Genomic DNA, 10,000 nt, shown 5'->3' with positions numbered 1-10,000 from the left:
ACAGACAGACAGATAGATAGATAGATAGATAGACAGACAGACAGACAGACAGATAGATAGATAGATAGATATGCAGGCAGACAGACAGATAGATAGATAGATAGACGGACAGGCAGATAGATAGACAGGCAGACTGACATACATACAGACAAAAAGATAGATAGATAGATTTACTACTGGCACGCAAGTGACGGAAAAATTCATACCTGTCCATGAAATGACACGACCTGAAAGGTCTCTCTCTCTCTCTCTCTCTCTCTCTCTCTCTCTCTCACACACACACACACACACACACACACACACACACACACACACACACACACACACACACAGAGTGAGAGAGAGAGAGAGAGAGAGAGAGAGAGAGAGAGAGAGATCTGATTCTGATTATTGAGCAGGAGAGACGTAGAGGTAATGGTAATGATGACGTAACGCCGCTCCAGGCGGATTGGAGGCTCTGAGAGAGAGAGAAAGGACTGCAAGTCACCCTTCCTTTCTTTCGTTTCCATCAGTGGCGTCAGTCAGCCAGGTCCGGTAGATGCAGACACCTGCAGTACTGGTCAGAAAACCAGCAGCAGCAGCAGCAGCAGCAACAACTCTCCCAAAGAATCAGTATCAGTATCAGTATCAGTATCAGTAGCTCAAGGAGGCGTCACTGCGTTCGATCAAATCCATATACGCTACACCACATCTGCCAAGCAGATGCCTGACCAGCAGCGTAGCGTAACCCAGCGCGCTTAGTCAGGCCTTGAGAAATAGATAAATAAATAAATAAAAATGAATAAATAAATAAATAAATAAATAAAATGAGAGAAAATAAGAGAAGACATCGTTGATTAACTTATAATCAAACTCCGCTTTCTACTTCGAATCATTTCTTGCGAACGTAAGAAAAAACAAACAGAAAAAACAAACAAACAAAAAGAACTACAACAAAATTTTTAAAAAAACAAGCAAAAGGATTACAACGGAGAGAAGCCGTTCAAAAACGAAAACAAAACAAAAAAAGGGGGTGTGGGGGGGCAGTGGGGGTTATTAAATTTGCCGGTAGAGGCAGATCTGATGCGGGTGCAAAAAAAAAGTGACCCCCGCACCGTCTGGACTGCTCCACAAAACAGCCTGTTTCCACCTTACCACGGCGAGAGCGATGGATCAATAGTGCCCGTCTATTTTTAGACCCGGTCTTCTCTATTTATATGTCTTGTGTGCTCGGCGTACGATCGACATGGGAAGCTTGTAGTCGCGATTTTGAGGCGAGTACGAGAAATGGATGGGAGATGCTGGGGCTTTTTTCGCTTTTGCTGTGTGTGTGTGTGTGTGTGTGTGTGTGTGTGTCTGTGTCTGTGTATGTGTCTGTGTTTGTGTGTTATGTATCTATGTATGCCTGTGTCTGTTTGTATGTGTGTGGCTGTGTGTGTCTGTGTTTGTGTGTGTGTATCTGTGTGTATGCCTGTGTCTGTGTGTCTGTATGTGTCTGTGTTTGTGTGTTATGTATCTATGTATGCCTGTGTCTGTTTGTATGTGTGTGGCTGTGTGTGTCTGTGTTTGTGTGTGTGTATCTGTGTGTATGCCTGTGTCTGTGTGTATGTGTGTGGCTGTGTCTGTGTGTTTGTGAGTGTATGTTTGTGGCTGTGTGTGTGTGTGTGTGTGTGTGTGTGTGTGTGTGTGTGTGTGTGTGTGTGTGTGTGTGTGTGTGTGTTTCTGACTAAAAACGACACATTCACTCTCAAAAGAAGCAAGCTATCCTTGACGTGTATGAGACTTGATTGCTAACAAACAACACACACACACACACACACACACACACACACACACACACCATGTGATATGAATATGAATACGAATACGAATAACAATACAAGTGCAAATGCAAATGCTACGATCACGAACTGTGTGTGTGTGTGTGTGTGTGTGTGTGTGTGAGACAGACAGACAGACAGACACAGAGACAGAGACACAGAGACAACGAATACTAACACGAATATGAATACGAATAAGAATACAAATGCGAATGCTACGAACACGAACGCTTTATAGAACAAGCCATTTGCCCTTATCATTGGAGAATGAGTTGATACAGTCAGTCACTGGCAACAGTTAAGGTACCAGAGATGCCAAAAAATGTCATGGCAAAGAAAATCAACCATTGACGAAAACTGGAACCTTAAACGTATGTAAAGCAAGATTTTGTTAAATGCATACTGTAAGATTTTGATAGCTGGCTCATTTTTGTAGAACCTCATAATGTTCTGTTTACGTCTGCAGTGAGAATGGAGAATTTGAAATGTCACGACTCATTTCCGAATTTTGACAGGAATATCATATCCATGCGAAACAATAACGCGGACAGTTTATCCTCATCATTAGAGAGAAACCCAACTGGTCTAACACTTGTCAATGCACGATGCGCCGCAAACAGCGACCCAATATAAACTAATGGAAAGCGATGATTGAAATGATATATGAGAAAAACAAAAAACAAAAACAAAAACCGGTGATAATTGGTAATTGTTTCAAATTACCAGTCTTACTGATAACATTCATGCACAGTTCTATTTTTAGAACTTGACAGAACTTTGTTACGGTCACTATCAAGATCTTAACCCTGCCACAATTTAAAAAAAAAAAAAAACCCAACCAAACCAAAACCCCTAATGGCATGAAATATAGTGAAGAGACAATGCCGCATATCGAAAAAAAAACAAAACAAGAGAGGCAAGGCCTTCAAGACTCACTTGTGATACACTTTTTAAAAAAAATCCAAGCTTTTTATGTATTGAGTATAATTTCAAAATGTTATGTTTAAGATGAGAAAGATCAGTTTAAAGCAAATTAACTCCCCTAGCATTAATTACAGAGTAATTTCCCTTCTTTACTATCTGCACCAAAACGTTTGCAAAATAAATAAAACTTCCATGCTTAGCAAAAGAAGTTCCTGTTTGTACAAAAAATGATAATAATGACTGCTCTAGCTGTTGGGTCAGAATATCAGATCAAAGTGCCAAGTTTGACATTTTCTCTGCAAATACTTTGTCAGTTGACACCAAATTTGGCATAAAAATAGGAACAATTCAGTTCTTTCCAGGCATCTTGTTTAAAACAATATTGCACCTCTGGGATGGGCACAAACAAATTAAACAATGAAGCCTAATTATATGCAAACTGCATTTACTGTTATATTTATATTTTTGGTATTCTCTAAACTTGGCACTTTGATCTGATATTCGACCCAACAACAAGAGCAGTCATAATTATCATTTTTTGTTCAAACAGGAACTTCTTTTGCTAAGCATGGAATTTTTATTTATTTTGCAAACGTTTTGGTGCAGATAGTAAAGAAGGGAAATTACTCTGTAGTTAATGCTAGGGGACTTAATTTATCACAAGTGAGTCTTGAAGGCCTTGCCTCTCTTGTTTTTTTTTTAGCTTTGCTTTGAAAGAGGACAGGGTTGGTAGGTGACAGAAATCCAAAGGAAGAGAATTCCAGACAGAAAATGCTTGACACTGAAAATTCCTTTGGACACATTTCTTTGAAGATTATTTGAGGACTCGAAGCGGCTTTTCTCCAGAAGACCTGAGAGAATTGAAAGGGGTGTAAATGATATGAAGGACAGAAGATAGGTATGATGGGTGATCAGTTTCGATACCCCCTCCACTTCCGTGCTTGGGGTGAGTCCTGTCAATGTCGTCAGTGTCGGCAGATTCATGGGGGGCTGTTGTTTGAGGGACGTGGTGGCGGTCTCCACTCTGGGAGAGACGCTCACTCAGTCTGGCTCCGCGACTAAGCCATTATTGTCGTTAGTAGGGGGCTTAGTAGGTGGTGTCCTAAGTACGTTAAAACAGAACAGGCACCACTGAACACCACCGAAGTGACTCAGCAGCAGTGCAGGGTCTCCTCTGGTGTGTGGCCTCCAGGCGACCTAACATCGATGGTTCCCTGTGGACTGCCGACGCTGGAACTGCGACGGACGAACCCGGGTGTGGCCGTGTATGGGGGAATCTAAATGAGCGGCGTGGGAGTAATGCCACTGAAACGGTGCAAATGATGGGGCAGCAAAAAAAAAAAAAAAAAAAAAAAAAGAGGTATGATGGGTGAGAACCTTCAAAGTGGCGATCAGCCAATATGTCAATTTTGTATTTCTGATTACTCATATATGTTCACAGTCCAAATCTTTTAGTCAGCGAAATCTTTATTCAAAACACTAAGATATAACCACTGTTTATAAACAAAACAATATCCGATTTGTCCCAGTTCACAATACTGTCAAAATGATTGGAAGTATTGCATAAAAAAAATCGAGCCTCGTTTCGTTTGTAAACCAATAAAAGTATCTGAAATTTGTGCTGAAGCATCTGCAAAATGGGGATTAAAATGTCATTGAAATCAAGGTCAATTCTTTTACACAATATTTTCTGCACGTACAAATTTCTCGTGCAAGCCCATTAGAAAAAAGACAAAATAAAACAGGGCTTCATATTTTTCCTTGCTTAATGCCAAAGTGGCACATAAACGTGTCAGCAAAATATCCACCCACCGTTACTCCAGCTTTAGCAAGATGGTACATACTTACTGCATTCAGTATTTTGCCTTCAGTCTTAATTTTCTTCAACATATGCCACCGTTTCTCTTTCACCACAGGATTGAATGCTTTTTGGCAATGTATAAATTCAGCATTTTTTTCTACTTCTTACTTATCGTTCCTATATATAATGATAATGATAACGATAATGATATTTTAAGATTAAAAAAAAAAGTATTGTAATGTATTGTATCACTCTTTCTGTCACAACAGATTTCTCTGTGTGAAAATCGGGCTGCTCTCCCCAGGGAGAGCGCGTCGCTACACTACAGCGCCACCTTTTTTTTTGTCTTTTTTTTGTTGTTGTTGTTGTCGTAGTTTTTCCTGCCTGTAATTTTATTTTGTTTTTCCTATCGAAGTGGAATTTTTCTACAGAATTTTGCCAGGGACAACCCTTTTATTGCCGTGGGTTCTTTACACGCGCTAAGTGCTTGCTGCACATGGGACCTCGGTTTATCGTCTCATCCGAATGACTAGCGTCCAGACCAACACTCAATGTCTAGTGGAGGGGAAGAAAATACTGGTGACTTTGCCGGGATTCGAACCAGTGCGTTCAGATTTTCACTCTTCCTAGGCGGACGCGTTACCTCTAGGCCATCACTCCACTCCATTATGATGATGATGATGATGGTGATAATAATGATAATAATAATAGGAAGAAGAAGAAGAGTTATGATGATGATGATAATGATGATGATAATAAGAATGATAATAATAATGGTGATGATGATGATGATGATAGTATAACCTATATAAACGCTGTTGAAAGTGAAAATCAAAAGTACTGTGTCCTTTTCGAAAACCTACCTAGGGGTCACGCGCCGTTATTTTTCTTCTTTCCATTGTGAAAGTCTTTTGTTTATTGTGTTAATGGTACTAAGTAAAGATATATTTCTGCAGTTATCGGGGATTGTGTTATCATCTTTTTTGTGCGATGGTTGAGGAAGAGACTCAGCCCTTGCATCATGATATAAGCCAGAAAAGATTAACTCTCTCCATACGAAAAGCGAAAGAGAATACGTTAACAGCGTTTCACCCCAATTACCACCATCAAAATATTGCAAGCGGAAGGCTCTTATACTCAAGAGGTGAATGTTGACAAAGAATACCACAATTCTGACGACGGAAGCTAAAGGTTGGGTCATTCAGACACCCACTGGACATCCGAGGGGTCTGTGTAGAGAAGAGAGGACTGGCCGTACTGAGTGAGTTAACGTTAACATTTTAACCCCTGTGCAATGAAGGGGTTTTCAAAGAAAAATCATTGATTAGTCCAGATGACCCAGGTACTTTACCGTCTTTTTCAGTCCTGTAATAGCTTCCAGAATGAAAGGGAAAACCATTTGCAGAGACCCAGGCTTTAACACACAACCGACAGACCTGGAGGAATCTGGTGAACAGTTCTTCTGTGTGGTGCCTCAATGACTGTTAACTCACTCAGAACGGCCAGTCCTCTCTTCTCCTCTACACAGACCCCTCGGATGTCCAGTGGGTGTCTGAATGACCCAACCTTTAGCTTCCGTCGTCAGAATTGTGGTATTCTTTGTCAACATTCACGTCTTCAGTATAAGAGCCTTCCGCTTGCAATATTTTGATGATTGTAATTGGGGTGAAACGCTGTTAACGTCGTCTCTTTCGCCGTTCGTATGGAGAGAGTTAAATTAACACACAACCGACAGACCTGGAGGAATCTGGTTAACAGTTTTTCTTTGTGGTGCCTCAGTGACTCTTAACGTGAAATGAGGGAGAAGAAGAAGAAGAATAGATACAAGAACCTTGCATTCATTTATGTAACATTCAAGGACATTCATATCTGTGAAACTACATGTTTGTTGCATATCTGTTATGCATGTGTGTGTGTGTGTGTGTGTGTGTGTGTGTGTGTGTGTGTGTGTGTGTGTGTGTGTTTTACATTTATTTGCTTATTTTTCATCATTATTATCTTTTTATTTTATTTTTATTTATTGCTAGTAGTAGTAGTAGTGACAGTAGTAGTAGTAGTAGTATGATTATTGTTGTTGTTATTATTATTATTATTATTATTATTATTATTATTATTATCCTTTTCTTTTCTCTATTTTTTCTTTTCTTTTTTTTTTCCTCAAGGCCTGACTAAGTGCGTTGGGTTACGCTGCTGGTCAGACATCTGCTTGGCAGATGTGGTGTAGCGTATATGAATATGTCCGAACGCAGTGACACCTCATTGAGCTACTGATACCGATACTGATACAAGGACATCGATATTATCATCATTAGTCTCACCTTCATCTTCACCGTTACCACCAAACCATCTTCTTCACCAGCCTCGGCGTCACAGTCGTTGTTATCACAAACTTCACAATGACTGTTATTGTCATGTCTTTCAAACAGACTTTTGCCATCTCCATCAAGCTTGCGTGGAATGGAGTGATGACCTAGAGGTAACGCGTCCGCCTAGGAAGCAAGAGAATCTGAGCGCGCTGGTTCGAATCACCGCTCAGCCGCCGATATTTTCTCCCCCTCCACTAGACCTTGAGTGGTAGTCTGGACACTAGTCATTCGGATGAGACGATAAACCGAGTTCCCGTATGCAGCATGCACTTAGCGCACGTAAAAGAACCCACGTCAACAAAAGGGTTGTTCCTGGCCAAAATTATGTAGAAAAATTCACTTCGATAGGAAAAACAAATAAAACTGCACGCAGGGAAAAAAGAAAGGGAGGGGGGTGGGGAGGGGGGGCGCTGTTGTATAGCGACGCGCTCTCCCTGGGGAGGGCAGCCCGAATTTCACACAGAAAAATCTGTTGTGATAAAAAAATTTAAAAAAATACACATACAAATACACATTGAAATCATGCGTTTTCTCGGCTGAAAACTACAATCTACAAAATCATAACACGGTCTGTGACTAAGAAGGCGTTGGGGGAAACAGTTATTGCCGTAAATTGCTACAATGACAATTCATCATGAAATACAAATCAGGTCTGATCAGTGACAAATAATTCTAATCAGGACACGGTATGCACGTGGTGCATTGTGCGAACGTCATGTGTTCATTAGTTGCTTGGATAGCTACAACGAAATTTAATAACATAGATGTTTGGTAAACAAGAGATTTGTATTTTTCTGATCTGAACTCATTTTTTGAAATTTTTTCTTTAAAAAAAAGGAGAAAAAAAAAGAGTAGAAGGAAGGAAAAGAGAGAGAGAATGAGAGAGAGAGACGGGGGACAGAGAGGGAAAGACAGACAGACAGACAGAAAAATACAAAGTTGAAGGAGGGAAATGAGAGAGAAATAGAGAGAGATAGAAAGAGAAAGAGAGAGAGGGGGGGGGGGTACAGAGACAGAAAAATACAAATTTGAAGGATTGTAAGCGAGAGAGAGACAGAGAAAGAGAGAGAGAGAGATACAGACAGACAGACAGAAAGACAGGCAGACAGACAGAAAGACAGACAGACAGAGACAAACATATAAAGAGACAGATACAGTGACAGAAACATACACTTATAATAACACACGCTCACGTGCGCACGCACGCACGCACACACACACACGACACACACACACACACACACACACACACACACACACACACACACACACACACACACACACACACACACACACACACACACACCACACCACACCCCACACCACACACACACACACACACACACACACACACACACACACACACGACACACCAGGACACACGACACACACACGCACACACACGACACTCAAGCGACACATACTAAGACAAGAACAAAGAGATAGAAACAGGGTGAAAGAGAGAAAGGGAGAGAGAGAGAGAGGGGGGGGGGGGGATCAGAGACAGAGATGAGACCATCACCACCATCACCATCACTATCAACATCCTCTACTTTGACATCAGTTACGCTCAAAACGGAAGCATTCACCAAATCAGTACACCATACATAATAATCCCTGCCTAGAAGCCAGCCGTTCCCTGTGTCAAACACCAACCAGAGCAAGCGCTTCTCATTTCGTCGAGACAAATACGGATAGACTCCTCTCAGCGAAGGGGTATGAGTATCAAGCAGAAAGGAAGTCATATCGACAGAATAGCAAACACCACAGGGGGCGGGGCGGGGGGTGGGGTGGGGGGGGGGGGGGGGGGGGGGGGGGCAGAGGGGGCGCCTTTTACCTGGCTTCTATATTCAGTTCACACACACACACACACACACACACACACACACACACACACACACACACGAGCTCTATCAGCAGCACAAAAAAGGCAAACTCTGAATGTGACGGATTCGCGCTGAGAGAAGAAAAACAAGTTTTCTCATGTTCAAAGTAATTGTTGGACACACACACACACACACACACACACACACACACACACACACACACACACACACACACACACACACACACACACACACACACACACACACACACACACACACACACACACACACACACACACACACACACACACACACACACACACACGAGCTCTATCAGCAGCACAAAAAAAGACAAACTCTGAATGTGACGGATTCGCGCTGAGAGAAGAAAAACAAGTTTTCTCATGTTCAAAGTAATTGTTGAACACACACACACACACACACACACACACAGACACACACACACACACACACACACACACACACACACACGAGCTCTATCAGCAGGACAAAAAAGGCAAACTCTGAATGTGACGGATTCGCGCTGAGAGAAGAAAAACAAGTACGTTTTCTCATGTTCAAAGTAATTGTTGGACTTGGTGGTGCAGATTTATCATCTTTTTTTGGGGGGTGGGGGGAGGGGTCGGGTGGGTATCGGTGGGGGGGGGGGGGATCGGAGGGGGGTGCACGGTTTATATGTATGTATGTATAATTTTTTATGTATAAAGATTATGCACACATGCTTGATGGGTATGTGCCATTGCAGGTATTGATGCGGAACGGTAACTTTTACCTGTGTGTTATGTTCGCGTGTCTGTTTCTGTCGATCATATTTTTATATCCAGATTCTTTTTTTTTTTTTCCTTTTTTTTTCGGGGGGTGGGGGTGGGGAGGAGGAGTGGATGGGCCCGGAGATATCACACTGTTTTATAATTCAACCTATCTTCCCTTTACGGCTGTGTGGAGGACCTGGTGCCAGCTGCATTGCTTGGTTCTAACTTTTTGACAGTAACACCTGACTAAATGCCTACGTTGACCGAACTACAGCCATTGGTCAGTTCCATACTACACACAGTTAGTAGCGGGTTACGACACGTAGGCCCAACACTCGGCTTATATCACAGATTGACATAAGTTTACATTTGGGCCAACAGAAAAGTGAGAGCTGTATTATCAATGGTTTTTCCAGTCAATGGGAAACCATTTACAGCTTAGTCTGTGAAGGACTATGACTCTCAAACTAGGAGGCAAAATTGCACTGGCTCTTAGTGCTGCAGCCTTGTG

This window comes from Babylonia areolata, chromosome 10 (assembly GCF_041734735.1).
Source record: "Babylonia areolata isolate BAREFJ2019XMU chromosome 10, ASM4173473v1, whole genome shotgun sequence".
Classification (NCBI taxonomy): domain Eukaryota; kingdom Metazoa; phylum Mollusca; class Gastropoda; order Neogastropoda; family Buccinidae; genus Babylonia; species Babylonia areolata.
This window is presented reverse-complemented; position numbering follows the sequence as displayed.